Source organism: Acomys russatus, unplaced genomic scaffold, assembly GCF_903995435.1.
Source record: "Acomys russatus unplaced genomic scaffold, mAcoRus1.1, whole genome shotgun sequence".
Taxonomy (NCBI): domain Eukaryota; kingdom Metazoa; phylum Chordata; class Mammalia; order Rodentia; family Muridae; genus Acomys; species Acomys russatus.
The window spans coordinates 14,967-38,969 of record NW_026131578.1 but is presented as its reverse complement, the minus strand read 5'-3'; the positions used below and the strand labels follow the sequence as shown (position 1 = coordinate 38,969).

The 24,003-nt window shown below is 40.4% G+C and overlaps 1 pseudogene; it reads left to right on the top strand.

Moving 5' to 3' along the window:
• Positions 1-325: 325 nt before the first annotated feature.
• On the top strand, positions 326-23,483 carry LOC127186301 (vomeronasal type-2 receptor 116-like; annotated as a pseudogene).
• Positions 23,484-24,003: the final 520 nt, after the last annotated feature.

Below are 24,003 nucleotides of genomic sequence, written 5' to 3'. Positions count from 1 at the left end.
TGAGGGAATGTCCATCCAAGGCCAACTCAAACTGAAACACAGCCATCAGTGAATCAAAACAGATGCTGAGAACACAGTTAAATGTTGGTCAAAGTGTTGGGAGTCTTTAGGAAAAGCAAGGGAGGGTAAGGATAAAAGGACCAAGAAGTGACATGGCTCACACAGAAAAAAACAGTTTCAACCATGAGGGAAACAATGTCTTGTGGAGACTGATCACCAAACAAGAACCAGCATAGAGTAGACCTTGACCCATAAGCAGATGTAGCAAAGGGGCAGTTCAGGCTCATGTAAGTCCCCTAGTATAAGTACTCTAGGCTGCATCGACATGAACTCTGTTGCCTTTTTTCTAACTCTTTCCCCTGGTGGAGCTTCATTGTCAGGCCACGGGGAAGAGGAAACATTCAGTCCTGATGTGATTGATTATTTGGTATGGGTTGGTAGTGCGGCTTCCTTCCTGAAGAACAGACATTAATATAAAGTGGAGGGGGGGGGAGAGTGGGACCAAGAGGGGAGGAGCTAGGGGGCTACGATTGGAGGTAAATAAATAAATAAACAGATAGATTAATTAAAAAGATGTATGTGTTTTATGAATCCTGTGACAAACATGACAATGCTCATTTAGGCCATATTATGTAATGACCTAACAATTTTGAATGAGGTTTTGTTCTAGCTACATCTTCAAATGCACAGGAATATACCTTCTCCAGACATGCATGCAAGATTAAGTGTGTGCACAAATATCCCAGGACATTCACTTACTTTATTTCTAAAAAAAGCTTATGAGATTCACATTTGACAAATAGTGCATTTTCTCTACCAAAAACATATTTTGACCATATTCCAGTACACTATCAGAACACTACATCCTACTGAGAATTAGATAACTCTGAAAATTACAGAAAGATTTCTTTGTGCCAACATTACATATTTGTAAAATAGAATATAAAGAGTAAAGCATATGAAAATCTTTTCTGATATCCTTTTAATAAAAAGGGGCAAATATTAATTTGGAATATAATATCTTTTTTGTTTATCTTTATGGAAAGAATAATCTTAACTGACTTTTCCTAGTAACTCCTATCATCTGACAAACAAACATCAGACCAATCCCTCATTCTTAATGATTCATCAGATTTAAATATAATTAGTTTTCCATATAGAAATTGTTCCTTTGTGTATCATTGTCTACAAAGTAGCCCATTTTAGACCATTTTATTACCACACAGAAAATTGCTATTGAAATTTTCAGTGGCACACAATATGATTTTGAGACTAGAATTGTGTGACTCAAATATTAAACTCATGCATGCAAAACATAAGAACACCAGTTATTAAGCGTCAGAGTAGAAGAGTAGTATAAAGTGCTGTGTTGAAAAGAACTAACAGAAACCCATAAATCCAAAATGTGACAGGAATCATATGGCAAAAAATGCAATACTTAGTAAATTAATGAAAGAGAAACATAAGTGGCAGGTGTGATAAAGGTCAGAAAATAAGCAACTTAGACATAAAAGAAGACAATAATTTTTTAAAATAAATAAGATGAACGCTGGAAACTCCTCTAATCCAATTCTCACCACTGTCAACTAGACATGCTACAATGCAATTAAGTCTATTGGACAAGGAAAGTAATATTGTCACCATATTAGTGATAGCCCTAACTTTCAAGCATAAAATATACAGTCAATCATCCTTCTTTATGTTAAGAGAGAGTAAAGAACTGATTTGTAATACAAAAAAGTCAGTAGTTGTGTAAGTATACAGGTTATGATGAAGATACAAGGGCTAGTTTTGGTTCACATTAGACAGAAATCCTACTTACATTCTTGATGCAGGTTCAGAAACAAGTGTTACTACATCCAGAGAATTCAGAGAGTAACTGAAACTGTGTGAAAGCCCCTGTACCTAGGTGTATCCAAACATAGAGGCCCAAGTACAGGTACTGGTAGCTACACACTGACAGAAAAGTTATCTGTACCTTCTCAGAGTGAAATCTATTGAAAGAGTATGGGATAATTTTTTTATGATAAATCACTGAATATTGTGCTTTGGAAACTGTCAAGGGGAAGGCTAATCCTGGGGATCATGGTAGAGATTCTTGTGTTCACTCAGTGTCTAGCCTTGAAATCAGGAGGCTAATTGGAAGAAATATAAAATACTCTGTTTACCATATAGTCTAAAATACTTTGAGTTTAGAAGAATTCAAGGTGTTGATTGGTGAACACTTTGGAAGAACAAGAACTGAACATCAAAGCATTGTTCTGTGTCTCATCTTCAACACTCCCTGAAATACTTGTTGGAAATCTACATGAAAAAAATACAAAAGCACTTACAGCAATTCAGAATGTGTCTAAATAGTCTTTTTTTCAAAGGCCTTTGCACTGTGTGAAGAGCGATGACACAAGATGTCCTTAAAGTTTTCATCCTCTTTTTCATTCTGCCTCATTCTCCAAAAGCACTGGAGGAATGGAACTGGCCACGAGAACAGCAATGTTCAGAAAGCAAGTATAACAAAATCAAAGTGAACATTTTTGTCCTTAGTGTAAACCTGGGTACTTATGGATTGTGAAGTGTCATGCATATCAGCCTATCAGATGGGCTCCCATGTGTTCCACTTCTTTATATTTCTGGACAACGGAAAGTCTACTTGCACATTCATGTTTCATTTTCTTACCCAAGGCCCTTCCTATTCTTGGTGGAATATTTCCCTGGGGATTGTCATCTGAGGTCCACAGTCCATGTGATAAACATGGTTGATAAATATATATCACAATAGTTCTGTCTCTAGTTCCATGACATCATTCATGTTTGCAGCAGTAAGATCCCTAGGCAGAGGTCCTTTTATTAAAATTTAGTCTCAGAACTATATTAAAAATATGTTGGTGTGAATACCACTAAAAACTATGTCACTAGATTTTTTTAGATGATTCACAGTGAAACATAAGTTATTGATAGGGATAGGGTTAGGTTTAGGGTTAGTGTTGGGTTAGGGTTAGGTTTAGGGTTACTTTCATGGTTAGGGTTAGGTTAGGTTTAGGTTAGGGTTAGGGTTAAGGTTAGGGTTAGGGCTAGGGTTAGGGTTAGGATTAGGGCTAGGTTAATGGTTAGGGTTATGGTTAGGTTTAGGGTTAGGGCTAGGGTTACGATTAGAGTTTGGGTTATGGTTCGGATTGGTCTAGGGTTAGGGTTAGTGTTAGGGTCAGGATCAGGGTCAGGTTCATCGTCTGTGTCAGGGTCAGGGTCAGGGTTAGGTTTAGAGTATGGGTTATGGTTCGGGTTGGTCTAGGGTTAGGGTTTGGTTTAGGGCCAGGATCAGGGCCAGGTTCAGCGTCTGGGTCAGGGTCAGTGTCAGTGTCAGGGTTAGGTTTAGGGTTAGGGTTAGGGTTGGGGTTGGTGTTAGGGGATAGGGATAAGGTTAGAGTTAGGGTGAGGGTTAAGGCTATGGTTAGGGTTAGGATTAGGGTTAGGGCTAGGGCTAGGGCTAGGGCTAAGGTTAGGGGTTAGGGTTAGGGCTAAGGCTAGGATTAGGGTTATGATTAGGGTTAGGGATGGGGTTAGGTTTAGGGTTAAGGTAGGGGGATAGGGCTAGGGTTAGGGTTAGAGTTAGGGCTAGAGTTAGGTTTGGGTTAGGGCAAGGATTAGGGTTAGGATTAGGGTTAGGGTTAGGGCTAGGGCTATGGTTAGGTTTAGGGTTAGGGTTAAGATTGGGTTAGGGTTAGGGTAGGGCTAGGGTTAGGGTTTAGGTTAGGACTAGGGTCAGGTAATGGCTAGGGTTCCGGTTAGGCTAGGGTCGATTAGCTGTTAGGGTATAGGCTCGGAGTAAGGGTTAGGCTGGTTAGCATTAGGGATTAGGGTTAGGTTTAGGGTTAGGATTGGGGTTAGTGTTAGGTTTTAGGGTTAGAGTTAGGGCTAAGGGTTAGTGTTAGGGCTAGGGTAGGGTTAGGGTTAAGGCTAGGTTGGGGTTAGGTTTAGGGTTACTGCTAGGTTAAGTGTTAGGGTTATGGCTAGGGTAGGTTTAGGGCTAGGGTTAGGGTTAGGGTGGGGTTGGGTTTAGGTTTAGCGTTAGGGTTAGGGTTAGTGTTAAGGTTAGGATTAGGTCAGGTTCAGGTTCAGTGTCAGGGTACGGGATAGGGTTAGGGTTAGGTTTAGGGTCAGGGTCAGGGTCAGGTTCAGGGTCCGGTTCAGGGTCAGGGTCAGGGTCACGGTCAGTTTCAGTTTCGTGTCAGGGTTAAGGTTAGGGTTAGGGTTATGTTTAGGCTTAGGGTAAGGGTTGGGGTTGGGGTCATGGCTAGGGCTAGGGCTAGGGTTAGAGTTAAGTTTAGGGTTAGGTTTATGGCTAGGGCTAGGGTTAAGTTTAGGGTTAGGGCTAGGGCTATGGTTAGGTTTAGGGTAAGGTTAGGGTTAGGGTTAGGGTTTAGGGCTAGGGTAGGTTAGGGTTAGGGATAGGGTTAGGTTAGATTAGGGTTAGGGTTTGGGTTAGGCTTAGGGTAAGGGAAAGGGTAAGCGTTAGGGTTACAGTTAGGGTTAGGGTTTGGTTAGGGTTAGGTTAGGATTAGAGTTAGGGTTAGGGATATGGTTAGGATTAGGGATCAGGTTATGTTAGGTTTGGGTTAGGGTTAGGGTTATGGTTGGGGTTAGGGCTAGGTCTAGGGTTAGGGTTATGGTTGGGGTTAGGGCTGCGGTTAGGGTTTGGGTTAGGGTTAGGGGTTAGGGCTAAATTTAGGGTTAGAGTTAGGGCTAGGGTTAGGGTTCAAGTTAGGGTTAGTGTTCGGTTTGGGTTAGGGTTAGGGATAGGGTTAGGGCTAAGGCTAGGGTTATGGTTACTTTTAGGGTTAGGGTTGGGGTTTAGGGTTAGGTTTAGGTTAGGGTTAGGGGTAGTGTTAGGGTTAGGGTTTGGGTTAGGATAAGGGTTAGGCCTATGGTTAGGTCTAGGGTTTGGGTTAGGATTAATGTTAGGGTTAGGGTCAGGGTCAGAGTTATAGTTTGGGCTAGGGCTAGGGTTAGGGTTAGGGTGAGGATTAATGTTAGGGTTAGGGTAAGGGTCATAGTTAAGTTAGGGCTAGGTCCGGTGGGTTTAGGGTTAGGGCTAGGGCTTTAGGGCTAGGGTTAGTGTTAGGGTTAGAGGTAGGGTTAGGGTTAGGGTTAGGGTTAGGTTTAGGGTTAGGGTTAGGGCTAGGCCTACGGTTAGGGTTAGGGTTAGTTTAGGGTTAGTGTTAGGGCTAGGGTTAGGGTTAGATTTATGTCTTGGGCTAGTGTTAGGGTTAGGGCTAGGGCTTGGTTAGGGTTAGGATTAGGGTAAGTTTTAGTATTAGGTTTAGGTCTAGGGCTAGTGGTTTGGATAGGGTTAGGGTTGGGCTAGAGTTAGGGTTATGGTTAGGTTAGTGTTAGTGTTAGGGTTAGGGTTATGGCTAGGTTTAGTGTTAGGGATATGGTTCGGGTGAGATTAGAGTTATGGTTAGGGTTAGGCTTAGGCTCAGGGTAAGGGTAAGGGTTAGGGTTAGGTTTGGGGTTAGGGTTAGAGTTTTGCTAGGGTTAGGTTAAGGTAAGGGTTAGGGATACGGTTAGGATTAGGGTTCGGTTAGGGTTAGTGTTGGGTTAGGGTTAGGGTTAGGCTTAGGGTTAGGGCTAAGGCTAGAGTTAGTGTTACAGTTAAGTTTGGGCTGGGGTGAGGGTTAGGGTTAGGGTTAGGGGATAGGGTCCGGTTTAAGGTTAGTATTAGTGTTAGAGTTGGGTTAAGGTTAGAGTTAGGGCTATGGTTAGGGTTAGGGTTAGGTTAGGGCTAGGTTTAGGGTTAGGTTTAGGGTTAGGGATAGGTTAGGGTTAGGTTGTTGTTTTTAGGGTTATTGTTGGGTTAGGATTAGGCTTAGAGTTAGGGTAAGGGTTAGGGTTAGGTTTAGGACTAGGGCTAGGGTTTGGGTTAGGGTTAGGTTTGGACTACAATTTGGGTTAGGGTTAGGGTAGTGTTAGGGTTAGGGTTAGGGCGAGGGTTAGGGTTAGAGATAGCTTTAGGTTTAGGGTAAGGCTTAGGGTAAGGGTAAGGGTAGGGTTAGGGTTAGGTTTAGGGTTAGGGTTAGGATTTCGCTATGGTTACGTTAGGCTTTAGGGTTAGGGTTCGGGTTAGTGTTAGTGTTGGGTTAGGGTTAGGGTTAGGCTTAAGGTCAGGGCTAAGGCTATGGTTGGGGTTATGGTTAGGGTTTAGGGTTGGGGTTAGGGTTTGTGTAAGGGTTAGGGGATATGGCTAGGTTGAGGGTTAGAGTTAGGACTAGGGTTAGACTTAGGGTTAGGTTAGGGCTAGGTTTAGGATTAAGTTAGGGTTAGGGATAGGGAGGGGGTTAAGGTTAGGTTTCGGGTCAGGGTTAGTGTTGGGTTAGGGTTAGGGTTAGGTTATGGTTAGGGCTAAGGCTCGGGCTAGGGTTAGTGTTAGGGCTGGGGTGGATTAGGGTTAGGGTTAGGTGATAGTGCTAGGGTTAGGGTTAGAGTTAGGGTTAGGTTTAGGGGTAGGTTTTAGGGTTAGGGTTAGGGTTAGGGTTAGAGGTAAGTATAGGTTTAGGGTAAGAGGAGGGCTAGGGCTAGGGTAAGGGTAAGGGTTAGCATTATGGTTAGGGTTAGGTTTACGGTTTGGGTTAGGGATAGGGTTAGATTCAGGTTTAGGGTTAGGGCTAGGGGTTAGGTTAGTGTTGGGGTTAGGGGTTTATGGTTATGGTTATGGTTAGGGTTAGGGTCAGGGTTAGTGTTAGGTTTAGGGCTAGGGCTAGGGTAGTGTTAGGTTTAGGGTTAGGGCTATTGCTACGTGTTAGGGTCAGGGTTAGGGTTAGGATTAGCGTTAGGGCTAGGGTTAGGGTTAGATTTTGGGGTAAGGGTTAGGTTTAGGTTAGTGTGAGGGTTAGGGCTAGGGTTAGGGTTAGAGTTAGGGCTTGGGCTAATTTTAGGGTTAGGGTTATGTTTAAGGCTAGGTTTAGGGTTACGGATAGGGATAGGTTTAGATTTAGGGTGTGGTTTAGCACTTAACTTGGTCGGCTATAGAGTTAGGGTGAAGAGTTCAGGGTTTTGATCTCGGGTTAGGGCTAAGGGTTAAGGTTAGGGTTAGGTTCGGATTCGGGTTCGGGTTCGGTCCTCGAGGTTAGGGATTCGGGTTATGTTTTCAAGGGTCGGTTTTCAAGGCTAGGGTTCGGGTTCGGTCTAGGGTTCGGGATTCGGGTTCTGTATTCAGGTTCGGGTTCGGGCTCGGGTTCGGGTTCGGGTTCCGGCCCGTTTTAAGGGTTAGGGCTCGGGTTAGGTTAGTGTATGGTTTTAGGTTTTCGTGTTAGCTAGGGTACGGGTTGAGGTAAGGGTAAATGTTAGGGTTAGGGTTCGGGTTAGGGTCTGGTTTAGGGTTAGAGTTAGGGTTATATTTAGGGTTTGGTTAGGGTTAGGTTAGGGTTAGGGTTAGGGTGAGTGTGAGGGTTTAGGGTCAGGGTTAGTGCTAGGACTAGGCCTAGGGCTAGGGCTATTGCTAGGTCTCAGGTTTAGGGGCTTGGGTAAGTGTTTAGCTGCTAGTAGTTAGGGTATAAGGGGTTAGAGGACTAAGGTTTTTAGTTTAGTGTTATGATTAGAGAGCATAGAGTTAAGGTTTAGTTCTAGTTTTAAGGATTTAGAGTTATGGTTAGGATTAAGAGTAACGACGAAAGAGTTTAACGGGGTTAGGATTTAGAGCTCAGAATTAGGTTAGAGGTTATGTTTAAGGTATAGAGAGTTAGGGTTTCTTTTTTTTTAAGAAAAGACGTTAGGGAGCTGAAAAGGGTTAGGATTTAGGGGTATATTATACCGATAGATAGTGCGGTGTTATGCAATATGGTTAGTATTATGTGTTAGAAGATTGGATATTTAAAAAAAAGAAAAAGGTCTCAACTAAAAAAGGGTATAGAAAGATTTAGGAATTACGGGTTAGGTTTAAAGTTTAGGGGAATAAGGATTACGAAGGTTAGGTTAATTCAACAAGGTTCCGTGGTAGCGAAAAACGTATTTCCTTTAGCATGAACCTTAGGTTTTAGGGTTAGTGTTAAAGGGGTTTATGCACTTTGACTCGGCCCTGTGTCGTGAGACCTTCCGAGTATTAGTTTTCAGGTTTGGGCGGTACCTAAAATTTTCAAAACCAAGCCGGAACCGAACCAAATCCTAAAATCTAAAAAAACCAAGCCTAAAACCAAAGCCTCAAACAGCGAACACCCTAAAACCACTAAACCTGAACAGGGACCGGGACCCCTAAGCGGATGGACCCGACCATGACCCCTGAACCACCTGACCCAGGGACACGACCCTAACCTGGAACCACCCTAAACCTAAATACAAACAAATTAGAGGATGTCCTCTAAGTCCCATGATCTTCTACTAGGAATATCAGCTAGAGTCACCTTCCATGTTATCCCAGAACCTACCCTGTCTTAGTTGTCCATCTTGATAGACAGATGTCTACACCCACTTTCTCCCTTCCCCTGAGACCCTCTGTCCTTCTGCAACAGCTGTCCTAAGTCTGACATCCACCTTCATTTCTCTCTGTGCTCCCTCTCCTACCTTGAACTCTATCTTCAACTTTTTTGGCTGTCTATTCCATTTCTGCTTCTGAGTGAGAATTAAGCATTCTCTCTTGGCTCACCCTTCTTACTTATTTTCTTTGGGTCTGTGAATTCTAATAAGTTTCTCTTGTAATATATGGCTAAATTAGTACATACCATGTGTGTCTTTCTTGGTCAGATTACCACTCAGGATGATCTTTTCTAGTTATGATTACTAACCTGTAAATTTTGTGATTTTCTTGGTTTTAGTATCTAAGTAGTATATCATTGTATCAATGTAGCAAGTTTTATTATCCATTCTTTGTTTGATGGATATATATATAGTTTTTTTGGATTCTGGCTATTATGAATAAAGCTGATATGACCATAGTTGAGCAAGTGTCCATGGGTTATCCCCAGGTATTGTACTGCTGGATATTGAGTTTTCTGAGAAGGGGATTGATTGATTTCAAAAGTCAAACATACATTTTTTTAAAAATGCATCTGTGATGTGTGAAGTTATTAAAAAATTATTCTGCCTTTAAAAATAATCTACAGGATTAAGAGAAATATGAAGATGGATGTGTGGGAATATGCTTAATACATGGCCACTAATTATAATCAACTTTTAGTACAGGAGCCAAATGTGGCCCAAGAAACACTCTGTCCATTCATTCATCAGTCATTCATTCACTACCCCAGCCAATTCAGTTAATTTCATGAGGAAATATGAGAAACTCACGGAGTCACACATCATGTGTATTTTTGACATTTCTGAATAATTAAAAAATGAATACATTATCAGATTTGAAGTTTGAACAAAGTGTTCCTTTATCTTTACCTTCTGAACAAGCACTCAACAACCACAGGTGGATAATTACTGTTTTGGAAAATGTTTATTTTGGTGAGATGGACTCACATAAACATGTGTAGCTTTTCTAAGATTCCAGATTCTTATGTCAACCTAACCTCATTAAAATGGATGTTTGCTTCAAACTTTAGAGGTGCAGACAATTTAATCAAGCATTGCATAGCCATTGTATTGTTTTCAAATGATCCTGTGTAGACCTTTGTCTATAATAAATATTGTAGCCTTTTATAGAACACAAGATGAAGACAAAAAGTTTGCTATGGCCTTGGCTTTCCCAATGGATGAAGTCAACAGAAACCCTGATCTTCTACCAAATACGTCTTTAATATTTAAATTACCACACTGTCTAAGCATGTCAAAATTATATAATATCATTCACTTTTTTGAAGAAAGTCATATTATTTTTCCTAATTATGACTGTGGCAAAGAGATAAAATGTATAATAGTGCTTACAGGACCAAACTGGGAAACATCTGTGATATTTCACACATTTTTTTCCAGCTTCAAATATCGTAAGGTGGGATTTTTGTGTGGTGAAAATTAATGAAATTGTGTCTCTGTTGGTGGCATTAACAAGGTGTTAAGAAGGGGGTAAGTATGAGACTGGTCTTACTGGCCTTATGTCAATGTATGCCGTTAAACGGTTTTATTTAGAGACTTGATGGGGATCCTATATTTATTTGAATGAAATAGAGAAAATGAGAAAAGTAATAGGTAAAGGGGATTTATAGAACTATTACAGATAGAAATATGTTTACAAGTTCTTAGAAGGGCATCCTACCTCATGCTGCTCCCTGTGGCCTAGGTACTTCAGCTTACTTGTGGCACTTTTCATCCTCTTCTGAATGACCATGTACAATTTCTCTGCCTGCATCAGATGGCCCATGAGAGTACATGTCTTGCCTTGTCCATGGTCTCCTTCTTACTTTACTACAGCTGGAACTGGGCCGATCTAGCCATCACAGACAATGATCAGAGCATCCAATTTCTCTCATATTTGAGAAGAGAGATAAAAAATAGAATCTGCTTCTCCTTCCTGAGTGTAATCCCTGTCAATATCCAGTTATACATGTCAAGAGCTGAAGTGTATTACAACCAAATCATGACATCGTCCACAAATGTTGTTATCATTTATGGCAACTCAGACAGTACTCTAGCTTTGACTTTTAGAAGTTGTGAATCTGAAGGGATACAGAGAATATGGATCACCACTTCACAGTGGAATGTTATTACAGGAAAGGGAGACTCCACACTTGACTCATTCCATGGGTTTCTTGGTTTTGCACACTACCATGGCAAGAATTCTGGTTTCAAACATTTTGTGCAGACATTGATCCCTCTCAAATACTCAGATAAATATCTGGCAAGCCAGGAGTGGATGAATTTTAACTGCGAAGCCTCAGCATCTAACTGTAAGACAATGGAGAACTGCTCATCCAATGCCTCATCGGAATGGCTAATGGCACAGACTTTTGATATGGCCTTTAGTGATAGCAATTATGAAATATACAATGCTGTGTATGTTGTGGCCCATGTTGTTCATGATATGCTTCCTCACCTAGTAAACAATTAGCTAATTTACAAGGGGAAAGAACCAGATTATCACTGCTTGAAGGTAGTGTTTCATCTTGGATGAGTATTGTGTACATAATACAGGTTTAGGAATCTCTCAGGTGTCCAAATTGAGTGGAAATGGACCCGGAAATATTCCCCTCAAAAAACTATGATTCTAAACTGTTTGATCCTGACAAAGTATGTCTAGAGATTTGTATATATCTCCAATATAAAGGCACTGAAGTGGGAGACACTATTAATTAAAATCAGAGATTTTGTAATAGAGCACCTCCATATAATCACACCTGTTCTAATACTGTAGACATAATTGGAACTTCCTCATTAATGCTATAAATGGTGAAAAGATGAGTGTTTTTTTTTTCATTAACTGTAAAATTTGAGGTAATAAGTACTAGGATGCATTTATCAAGTTTTATCAATTGATTCTGTCTAAACTTTAGTCTCTGTGGACCTTCCTCACAGGCTGAGTGTAATTATACAGAAAATACTGCTGTGAATCATTTCCGTACATACATGTATGTTCATGTGCTTGAATGTATGTTTCTCACTACATTTGTATACACACACACACATGTATATGCACAGATATATACCCACATATATGTGTTTATGTGCATGCATGTCTGTGTTTCTGACCAACTGACTCTGTGTGCCTGTCTGTAAAAGTTAACATAAATTGGACGGTATGTCAGTGCCTGTTTTTGTTTTTGTATATTTTCTGAGGGTATATGTCAGTGCATATGTCTGCATGTTTTGTGTGTTTCTGTGTACTCAATTGCACATATGTATATCTGTGTTGCTCTGTGTGTGTGTGTCTGTTTGTCTTTGAATGTTGTGAGCATGAATCTGTGTATGAGTCAATATATCTGTGTAGGTGCTCGTATTCCATTGTGTCTTTGTGTTAATATGTCTGGGCATGCATGTGTGTGCCTATGTATGTGTTTTGTGCATTTCTGTACTTGTGTGTCTGTTTGTGTCCATATCTTTATATCTCTGTTCAGCCATTATGTTGATGTGTGTGTAAGTAAATGTGTGTTGATATATTATGTGTGCATCTATGTATGGATGTAGGTCTCTGTATGCACATATTTGTGTGTTGTACATCTTTGTTTGATGTATACCTGTATGTCTAAGCTTTTGTTTTTTAGGTTCCTTTAAGATAATTAAATTCAGCAAATGTTATGATAAGTTAATATATCATTTCACTCTCATCGAGATTTCCATCCAGATACCTTTAACAAATTGCCTTTCAGATGAAATCAGAATATGTTTTCTCACATCAAGGAAGGGTTTATTGACTGTAGAATTCTTCCTGTCTTTCAGATGCACTCCTTCCTAAGAAATAGCCACTTCATTAATCCTGTTGGTGGCAAAGTGATTATGAACCAGAAAGAGTGTGACATCTATTACATTAGGAATTCCCCACACTGTGTTAGACTTAAGGTGAAGATAGGAAAGTTTAGTCCCTATTTTCCACATGGACAACATTTCCATTTAACTGAAGACATGCTACAGTGGGCCTCAGGAAGTAGGCAAGTAAGTTTGTCATAACTGTACTAATTTGCACTTATGCTTTCTTGTAACTTAGTGAAATAAAATAAACTGGGACATAAGGAACTTATTTCTAGCCTCCTATATCATGGGTTTTTCTTTTTGCTATTTTGATGTGACGATGTTGCTAATTCTTTAATGAATTTTATCATGCAATGTATACAGTTTTTTTAATTTTTTTACTAATTTATTCTTGTTACATCTCAATGTTTATCTCATCCCTTCTATCCTCCCATTCTTCCCTCCCCACCATTTTTTCATTATTACCCTCCCCTATGACTGTTCCTGAGGGGGATTACCTCCCCCTGTATATGCTTATAGGGTATCAAATCTCTTCTTGGCCACCTGCTGTCCTTTCTCTGAGTATACAGTTTTTTATTTTGTTAGAACCTGTTTTGTTTTTAATATGAATATAAAACCATGTTTGAAGATTCATAGATATTATTTCTATAAAATAAGCAATATTCTTGAGGTACCATTCTCATTATCTATGGTGATTTTCTCACTTATGAAGAACCTCTGAAAAAGATGTTGAAGAGCCTTAAAAATTGAACAGAATTTGAACAGCAATATGCACTGTCTCTACTCTTCTTCAAAATTGTCATTAGAATCTTGCTAAGTACCAAAATAAATGTAAAAATATGTCCTGGCCCATGAAATGAATTGAACAAGAATTCACCTGAAAGAGGGAGTTGGGATTGAAAATGGGGAGAGAGATGCAAGAAAATTGAGTCAAGTCCGAAAATTTCTGATCAAGACTCTTTAATGCTGAGGAGTAAGACTTTATATAGCAAGGTCAACAGGATCCCACTTTCCCTAGCCCCAAGACAAGAATACAATCTCCCGAATAGCTCCCTGTAAGAACTTGCTTAATCCTCTGGGTAGTTCCCTGTAAGGACTTCCTTATTTCTTGCAAAGGTAGATAATCCAAAGATAGCCTAGAACACAAGACCTCCTTGAGCAAGGATCAACAACTCAAAGGTCACAGCCTGCAGTCTAAGCACAGAATTTCAAACATGGCTGAATTTAGCATGGCTAAATCGTGGTCCTCACAAAAATATATGCAAAAAGAGAGAAGGAAATGAAGGAAATGTTCCCTGTTCTACATAGGGAGTTGAGGTATCCCAGCGCTACATAGTGAGACCCTTTTCTCTTCCACAGGAAGAGTTGTAGTTAACCGTGTCTGGGAAGAATATGAGATTAGACTGTGCATGAGCGACAGTGTGGCTTTCACATAGACCTTAATACTGAATTAAGGATTCAAAGTGAGCTTGTAAGAATCAGCAAATTTCTGATGAAGCATATACAGTCCCATCATCAGGTTCAGTGTAATACAAATCAATTTTTCTTTTAACTTAAGAAGTCATTCAATTAAATTTACACAAACTAAGTTTTACTCAGCCTCTCTCAGTACTCACAGGCTCTGTAAGGTCTTCTCATTTCAGGAAACAATTCAAATTCTAGCTTCCTACACATCAACTCAGGACTTTGTCACTAGCAATACACCAGGCTCTGTATTTTCACACATTCTCACTATCTATACACTGAGTTTGTCATATTTGCAGTCTTAATTTATTGGAGAATATGTTTGTTATCTGAGATTTGAGTAGATAGTTCATCTGTGTCAGATTTGCTTTACTCATAACTTGTTAAACCATTGCTGTGGTTAAGCATTGACCATGTCAAAATGAGGAAATAATGATTGATTTGGCTCACAGATTACAGTCAAGGGAAGATAAGGAAGGAATTTGGAGACTGAAACTAGAGCTTAGACCCTTGAAGGAGCATTGCTTACTGGCTTGCTCTGTTTGATTTCTCATACATAATTTCCTAGGGACAGTATTTTCAATAGTAAATTAGGCATGCCTCCAATGCATACCGATTAATAAAATGCCTCACAGATATGAAAAGAGGCTAGTCTGTTAGAGAGAATTCCTCAATTAAGGTTCCCCTAATCCTGTCATTTTACTGTACTTTGTGTCAGCTCGATGAAAATTAACTAGAAAACCAGGTTACAATTTCTGTCCTGTTTGCACAAAGTAAACTAAAAGTTCTCTTTTCTTGGATTGCTAAGATTTGGTAATAATCTCAACTTTTCATCCATTTGCTTAAATAGATTCATATGATTGGCATTATACAAAGTGTTAAGTGAAATGTGGTCCCTCAGTTTCTGTGTATAAAATAATCTTATTGATATATTAACATGCTAATATAATATAGTTATGGCAGAAGTAGATAAAACTCCTGATATTAACATGTATATTACTTTCTCAGATGCTACCCTCTATATGCACTACTGATTGTGGTCTTGGATTCAGAAAATTCGGGCAGGAGGAAATGTCAGCCTGCTGCTTTATTTGTATCCACTGCCCAGAAAATGAAATTTCTAATGGAACAAATGAGTGTGTGCTGCTGTGGTAAAGCCTTCACAATGTTAATCCTCTCCACACACACACACACACACACACACACACACACAAAAATGCTGAGGGAGTCTAAAAAGCAACTGCAAAAATAAAATATACAATTTCCTCCATTAGTCTTTATAGGAGTACAAACATTAACAACACCTTATGTCTAGACCTACATTTTGATCCATTGAAAATTTATGTCATATGACATTTTCTCAAAGAAATAATTTTCACAATCAAACTGCAGTGTGAGCAATTCTACACAAGATCTTTCCTTGTAATTAATCTCTATAACTATATGTAGGAAACATTCCAGTCATTAATCTTTCAAGTATATACACATTTTTGAACATATATATGTCTCCCTACATATGGCTATGCACATCATGTATGTTCATAGCACCACGTAACACACATAGGGCAAAAGATGGCCTGGACTGGGTAATGGGGTGGGGAAACTATATCTGTATCCTTAAGAAAATTAGCATAGATATAAAAAATACTACTTATAATATTATCAGAAACTGATATGTAAGAGACAGAATTCATATAATATCTAGAAGCCCATTTTCAAGTGTCTGGTGTCATTTGTTTCTAGTAAAGTAGGGGTAAACATTGACACATAATCTATAAAATATAAGGGGTCCTATATAAAATGTTCTATATATAGCACCCACTTAATAATTTCATGAAATAATAAACTAGAGTGGTTTTGTATCGAAAACAATTAGTCACAAATTTTAAAGTATTATTGCCACCTACAGAGTCTTTTTAGTCAAATGATTATATGTTTATGCTTGGTTAGATGCAAATGGCCAATGAATAGTTTTTCTCACACTTTGCCTTCATCCTCTGTAATGAAATGGAAGTTTTAAAAATACATATCTGGGCAGTGAGATTCCTCAACATTTAAATCTTTTGCCACTAAGAACGATGACTGTGCTTCATCCCCAGGAACCTTATAGCAAAAGGAGTCAAACCATTCCTAGAAAATGGATTCTGACATTTATGCATTCCAATATACCCCAAAAGTATTAAACAGACTGTAATAAAATTGTTTTAAACATAAAAATAACAAGAATTAGGGGTATTTACATCAATAACTACAAAAACTATTTATTATTTCTTTATTAATGTTATGTGTGCGTTGGGAAGGTATATGTTCTCAAGGGCAGATTCAGGGGAGAAGCAACTAATAACGCTGTAGTTATAGTGGCAGGCAGTTGTGAAACACCTCACCTGGCTTCTGGGAACTGAACTCAGGTTTTCTGAAACAGCAGAACATTCTCTTCATTGTTAAGTCAACTTTCTACCTTTTCAAGCAAATTAACAAATTACAGCTGGGTGTGGTGGCGGACGCCTTTAATCCCAGCACTCAGGAGGCAGAGGCAGGAGGATCGCTGTGAGTTCGAGGCCAACCTGGTATACAAAGCAAGTCCAGGACAGCCAAGGCTACACAGAGAAACCCAGTCTTGAAAAAAAAAAAGAAATTACAGTTGTCCAGAAGTCTATTGTTTTACATAAAAAAATTTTTAAAACTAGAAGCATACCATAAGTCTCTGAAATTATCAAGTGAATCGACACAATTGCTATCAAGTTTCCTGAGCATGCCATTTGTGAAAAGCATGTTGTGAATGCGGTATGTTGCTCTACACACAAAAAAATCTAGGCTACATCTCTTGATTAATGGTACTTATTTCATTCTATTCATGCTGTTTATCAGTATATATTTTATCCCAGAGTATACTCAGAGTCTGTGTATCTTACAGTTTGGTATTAGGAAACTAGGAATGCGCAGGATGTTTCACATGAAGATGGGGTCAAGACGAAGGGCTTTGTAGTGCTCAGTTTGTAGACGTATCTAACTTCAGTAGACACCTAGTGCTTTTCACGAACTAGATTGAGGAGTTCTTCTTTATACTGCCAGATGACAATATAAATAAAGACATATTAATTATTTTTATAATTTTCAATCATTAATATTACGTTTATATACATTTTACTTCTCACTCTCACATTCCTACTTCTCCCATATAAATTAAATTATTTTCAAATTTATGAGCTCACCTGTTTCTTTCATATAGAAACACCAAGATAAACACACACACACACACACACACACACACACACACACACCTAATCCTGTTAATTTCTTTTACTATTCCTTTTATATCAATATGTTCAGGTTGGTCAATTGGAACAAGAAAAGCTATCACAGGTCTTGTCCAAGTAGAAGACAGTCTCCATCTCTCTCTCTTTTTTTATTAATTTATTCTTGTTACATCTCAATGGTTATCCCATCCCTTGTATCCTCCCATTCTTCCCTCCCTCCCATTTTCCCCTTATTCCCCTCCCCTATGACTCTGACTGAGGGGGACCTCCTCCCCCTGTATATGCTCATAGGGTATAAAGTCTCTTCTTGGTATCCTGCTATCCTTCCTCTGTGTGCCAACAGGTCTCCCCCTGCAGGGGGTGTTGTCAAATGTGAGGGACCAGAGTTCATGTGAAAGTCCTACCACACTCTCCACTCAACTGTAGAGAATGTTCTGTCCATTGGCTAGATCTGGGTAGGGGTTTAAAGTTTACCGCCTGTATTGTCCTTGGCTGGTGCCTTAGTTTGTGTGGGACCCCTGGGCCCAAATCTGCCTATCATAATGTTCTTCTTGTAGGTTTCTAGGACCCCCCGGGTCCTTGTACTTTGCTATTCTCCCATGCTTCTCTCATCTAGAGTCCCAAAAGGATGTTCTCCCCTCTGTCTCAGCTCCTGTGTCAGGTCTCCTTCTCTCTTAAAGACAGCATTAATTAAACAGTCAATGAACTTATGAGGCAATGAATGTATGGGGTTGGTGGTTTTAAAACACACTCAGCCATTTTGTGGTTAATTTTTGATTTTATGAATTTACAAGAGTAAGTCATCTCATGATAGCATTCCAAATAATGTAAGAAATATGTGTTTTATGAAAATATGGTAAATGTTCTCATCAACACAGTTAAATAGACAAATGATGGTTTAGTTTTGTTCTCAGAGAAGATAAGAATTAATAAATATAAGCTTTGCTGTACAGCAATGTCCTTCAATTATATTATCAAGAATGAAATATATGTATTGAAAATCATTTTCAACAGACTTACTGAAATGTCTTGTCCATAAACTACTGAAGCAGCAATGACAAATCTCTCCTTTCTCCTTCAGGCAAGGACCAGTGTGTGAAGTGTCCAGAGGAACAGTATGCCAACACAGAGAAGAATTACTGCATTTACAAAGCTGTGATTTCTCTGAGCTATGAAGACCCCTTAGAGATGGCTCTTGCATTAATGGCCTTGTGCTTTTCTGCCTTCACAGCTCTGGTTCTTGGGGTATTTTTGAAGCACAATGACACAGCCATTGTGAAAGCCAATAACCGCTCTCTCAGGTACATCTTACTCATGTCACTCATGTGCTGTTTCCTCTGCTCTTTGCACTTCATTGGCCATCCAAACTCAGTCTCCTGCATCCTGCAGCAAAATACATTTGGAATTGTATTCACTGTGGCTATTTCCACTGTGTTGGCAAAAACAATCGCAGTGCTCCTGGCTTTAAAAGTCACAGCTCCTGCAAGAAGGATGAGGTATATTCTGGTTTCAGGAACACTTAACTACATCATTCTCCCTCTGTACACTCATCCAAATTTTTCTCTGTTCAGTTTGGCTAGGAGCTTGTCCTCCCTTTGTTGATATTGATGCAGACTCTGAGCATGGCCACATCATCATTGTCTGCCACAAGGGCTTTGTTATAGCATTTTACTGTGTCCTAGGATACTTAGGCTTCTTGGCCCTAGGAAGCTTCACCATGGCTTTCTTGCCTAGAAACCTGCCAGAAACATTCAATGAATCTAAGTTCTTGACATTCAGCATGCTGGTGTTTTGCACTGTTTGGATCACATTCCTCCCTGTCTTCCATAGCACCAAAAGCAAGGTAATGGTGGTTGTGGAGATTTTATTCATCTTGTCTTCCAGTGCAGGGATGCTGGGGTGCATCTTTGTTCCCAAGTGTTACATAATTGCATTCAGGGCACACAAAATTACCCTTCTAAAGATCAGAGAGAAATCATATTCCTCAAGGCATATCTCACAAATCCATTTTTTTAAATTTTTAAAATTAATTTATTCTTGTTACATCTCAATGGTTATCCCATCCCTTGTATCCTCCCATACGTCCCTCCCTCACATTTTCCCCTTATTCCACTTCCCTATGACTGTTCCTGAGGGGGATTACCTCCCCCTGTATATGCTCATGGGGTATCAAGTCTCTTCTTGGTAACCTGCTGTCCTTCCTCTGAGTGCTGCCAGGTCTCCCCCTCCAGGGGACATGGTCAAATGTGAGGCCCCAGAGTACATGAGAACGTCATATCCCACTCTCCACTCAACTGTGTAGAATGTTCTGACCATTGGCTAGAACTGGGTAGGGGTTTAAAGTTTACCTCCTGTATTGTCCTTGGCTGGTGCCTTAGTTTGAGCGGGACACAGGGCCCAAATCTGCCTATCATAATGTTGTACTTGTAGGTTTCTAGGACCCTCTGGATCCTTGTACTTTGCTATTCTCCCATGCTTCTCACATCTAGAGTCCCAATATGATGCCTTCCCCTCTGTCCCAGTTTTGTGGTAAGGGAAGGCTTTCGTGGGACATGCCCCTTGGGCTAGTATGCAGATGTAAGTGAGTATATACCATTTGATTCTTTCTGCTTCTGGATTAACTCACTCATTGTGATCATTCCTAGCTCAATCCATTTATCCACAAATTTCGGGAATTCCTTGTTTTTAATAGCTGAGTAGTATTCCATAGTGTATATGTACCACAGTTCCTTTATGCATTCTTCTACTGAGGGACACTTAGGCTGTTTCCATGTTCTGGCTATTATGAATAAGGCTTCTATGAACATGGTTGAGCAAATTTTCTTGTTGTGTGCTGGAGCATCTTCTGGGTATATTCCAGGGAGAGGAATAGCTGGAACTTGAGGAAGCCCTATTCCCATTTTTCTGAGATAGCACCAAATAGTTTTCCAAAGTGGCTGTACGAGTTTGTATTCCCACCAGCAATGAAGGAGTGTTCCTCTCTTCCCACATCCTCGCCAGTATGTGGTGTCGCTTGAATTTTTGATCTTAGCCATTCTGATGGGTGTAAGATGGAATCTCAGAGTTGTTTTGATTTGCATTTCCCTGATGACTAAGGAGGTTGAGCATTTCTTTAAGTGTTTCTCAGCCATTTGATACTCCTCCGTTGAGAATTTTCTGTATAGTTCCAAGCCCCATTTCCCAATTGGGTTATTTGGTTTGGTGGTGTTTAATTTCTTGAGTTCTTTATATATTTTAGATATTAGACTTTTGTCAGATGTAGGGTTGGTGAATATCTTTTCCCAGTCTGTAGGCTGTTGCTTTTTTTCTCTTGAGAGTGTCTCCTGCCTTACAGAAGCTTCTCAGCCTCATGAGGTCCCATTTATTAACAGTTGACATTAAGGCCTGGGCCGTTGGTGTTCTGTTCAGGAAGTTGTCTCCTGTGCCAATATGTTCCAGGCTCTTCCCCACTTTTTCCTCTAAGTAACTTAGTGTCTCTGGTTTTATGTTGAGGTCTTTAATCCACTTGGATTTGAGTTTTGTGCAAGGTTACAATTATGGATCCAGCTGCATTTTTTTACACCTAGGCCTCCAGGTAGACCAGGACCAATTGTTGAAGATGCTATCCTTTTTCCATTGAATGGATTTGGCTTCTTTGTCAAAAATCAATTGACCGTCTGTGTCTGGATTCATATCTGTGTGTTCAAGTCGATTCCACTGATCAACCAGCCTGTTGCTGTGCCAGTACCATGCTGTTTTAATTACTTTTTCTTTATAGTACAGTTTGAGATCAGGTATGGAGATTCCTACAGAGCACCTTTTATTGTACAAGATTGTTTTAGCTATTTTTGTTTTGTTTGTTTGTTTGTTTGTTTTTCTATATGAAGTTCAGAATTGACCTTTCAATATCTTTAAAAAATTGTGTAGGTATTTTTATAAGGATTGCATTTAATCTGCAGATTGATTTTGGTAGGATGGCCATTTTTACTATGTTAATTCTCCCGATCCATGAGCAAGAAATATCGTTCCATCTTCTCAGGTCCTCTTCAATCTGTTTCTTCAGAGTTTTGAAATTTTTTTCAAACAAGTCCTTCACTTGCTTAGTTAGAGTAACTCCTAGATATTTTATATTGCTTGGGGCTAATGTGAAGGGTGTGGTTTTCCTAATTTCTTCCTCTGCAAGCTTGTCATTTGTGTATAGGAAAGCTACAGAGTTTTTTTAGTTACTTTTGTATCCAGCCAATTTGCTGAAGGTGTTTATCAGCTGTAGGAGTTCTCTTGAGGAATTTTGAGGGTCACTTATGTACACTATCATATCATCTGCTAATAGGGATAATTTGACTTCCTCCTTTCCCATTTGGATACCCTTGATCTCCTTTTGTTGTCTTATTGCTCTGGATAGAATTTTGAGTACTATATTGAAGAGATATGGAGAGAGTGGGCAGCCTTGCCTTGTTCCCGATTTTAGAGGAATTTCCTTGGGTATCTTGTAAGGCGCAGCCGTACCCAATAATGGCGGCAACCGTAACCACTCTCATGCATGTGCAGACATAAGCCCTCTCAATGCCTCCCTCCCGAACAGGGGCATGTTAATGAAGCACTCAGATGCAGCCCTCTCCACTGTGGGCATGCTAATGAGACATCCAATTATAGCCTATGAGACCTTGACATGCCATGTACTAACCATACTTAAAGGATGTGCTTGCGGGCATTCGGGGACTTTCGCTTCAACTTCAAGGGCGCTCCCAATAAAGTGCGAATGAGAAGAATCCTGGTGTTTTCGTCGTTCCTGCCGGCAGGAGGGCGCAAGAAATGGTGCTGAAACCCGGGACCTCAAAAACAGCGCTTGGACCACTAGACACTTGTGAGGACCCTTGGGACCAAGAGACTCCGGGAGGATTCAGAACCCATCCCGCCGAGTGGCGGTACCCGTAGGTCTGCCTTTAAGGGCATGCCCCCATTTGGCATAGACCACCCTCTGCCTGCAGGGCTACTCTTGTTCTAGGCAGCATTCGTTTTGTGGTGTTGTTTTTGCTTGAATTGTCATCGGCATGGAAAGGAGTGCATTTGTTGGGAATAGCGCAAAATGGAAAATCAGCATTCAATGACCTTCCTCAAACCGGTACAAGAACTTCTTAATCAGTGCAAACTGAAGGTATCGGAACAAACAATTCAGTGGTTTTTACAGGAAGTAGATCAAGTTGCACCCTGGTTTGAACCCACTCACTTTTTAAACCTTGCTAGTTGGGATAAATTGGGCTGAGACATAGACAGAGCATCAGAAGAACGAAAGTTGCGGGCAGGGATGAAACCATTATGGCGCCTGGTGTGTGATTGCCTGGAGGATAAGAGATGCGAGGACATTATCAAAAACGGCCAACGAATGATAGCCAATCACCAAGATATCATGTCAGAAACAGAAGGAATAAACAAGAAAAGGGAGAAGAATAGCAAGAAAAAGGATAAACAAAATGAAAGAGCAGCTCAAACAAAAGAGGAAGAAAAACAGGAAGAAAAGAATATTAGCAAGAAGCTATACCCAGTACTCGATGAGTTGGCTAATTTGCATCTCAGTAGTTCTAGCGAATGAGGGTCCAAGAACCATAGTGAAGAGGAAGAAATAAGTACTGAAAAGGAACAGGACTTAGAGGAGGCAGCCACTCAATACGAGCAGGAGAGATACGGGCCATACGGAATAACACTGTCGGCACCCCCTCCATATAATCCTCAGTTCACTAGTAAGCAGAAACCCTCTAGAGGTAGCCTCCCTCGCTCCAGTTTTGCAGAGCCCAAGACATGGAAAATGGTGGCTGCCACCTTCCCTGTCTTTGAAGATCCAAACACCCAGGCTCGATATCATGAACCTGTTGGATATACACAGATTAAGGATTTGGCAGTAGCAGTGCAAACATATGGGGTAAATGCTGCTTTTGCTCAAGCTCTACTAGAGAGATTTGCCTATATGGCCATGACACCAACCAGAGAATGGATTCATTACAAGAACAAATAATAGAGTTATATGAGTTGGTTCAGACCAGCTGCGTTTCCCATTATAAATATGTATGTGTCACCCCAGTGCAATACAACTTTAATGCTTCTTTTAATCAAAGTAAATTGCTATCAGAATACCTTGCAGGAAACTGGACGCTGGAGGCTGAAGAGCTATCCCGACAGCTCCTGGACCAAATTGCTCACCTGAATGGCACTCGATTGAAACCTCTGTCCCTAGGGGAATTCACCTCTTGGCTGCATTCTGTGTTTTCCTACTTTAAGGAGTCGGTGGGGGTGGAAATTTTTGGAGCCATCACAAACTGTGGCCTCGTGTTCTGTCTCTGGGTATTATGTCGGATGAAGAGAAATCACACCCGTGATAAGACGCTTATGATCCAAGCTTTACTAGCGGTTGAGCAAGGCGCCTCTCCTCAAGTATGGCTAGCAAGCCTAAGAAAATGACCTTCCCTCTACCATTCTCTTGAGTGGCATTTGCACCCAACTGAGATTTGTTGCCACCGCACGTCTGAAGGCGTGCATTCTTTTCAGTGCTCAATGGCCATTGCACTCTGCCGGGACTCTGCCCATTGCACGCGGGATGGCATTGAGTGTTACCCCCACATTGGTCCTCGATAATAATGGTCCAGCCTTGATCAGACTGATTTCCCTTCATTCATTTCTTATAAAATAAAAAAGGGGGGGATGTAAGGCGCGGCCGCACCCAATAATGGCGGCAACTGTTACCACTTCCGCGCATGTGCAGACATAAGCCCTCTCAGTGCACCCCTCCCGAACAGGGGCATGCTAATGAAGCACTCAGATGCGGCCCTCTCCACTGCGGGCATGCTAATGAGGAATCCAATTACAGCCTATGAGATCTTGACACGCCACGTACTAATCATACTTAAACGATGTGCTTGCGGGCATTCGGGGTTTTTCGCTTCAGCTTCAAGGACGCTCCCAATAAAGTGCGATTGAGAAG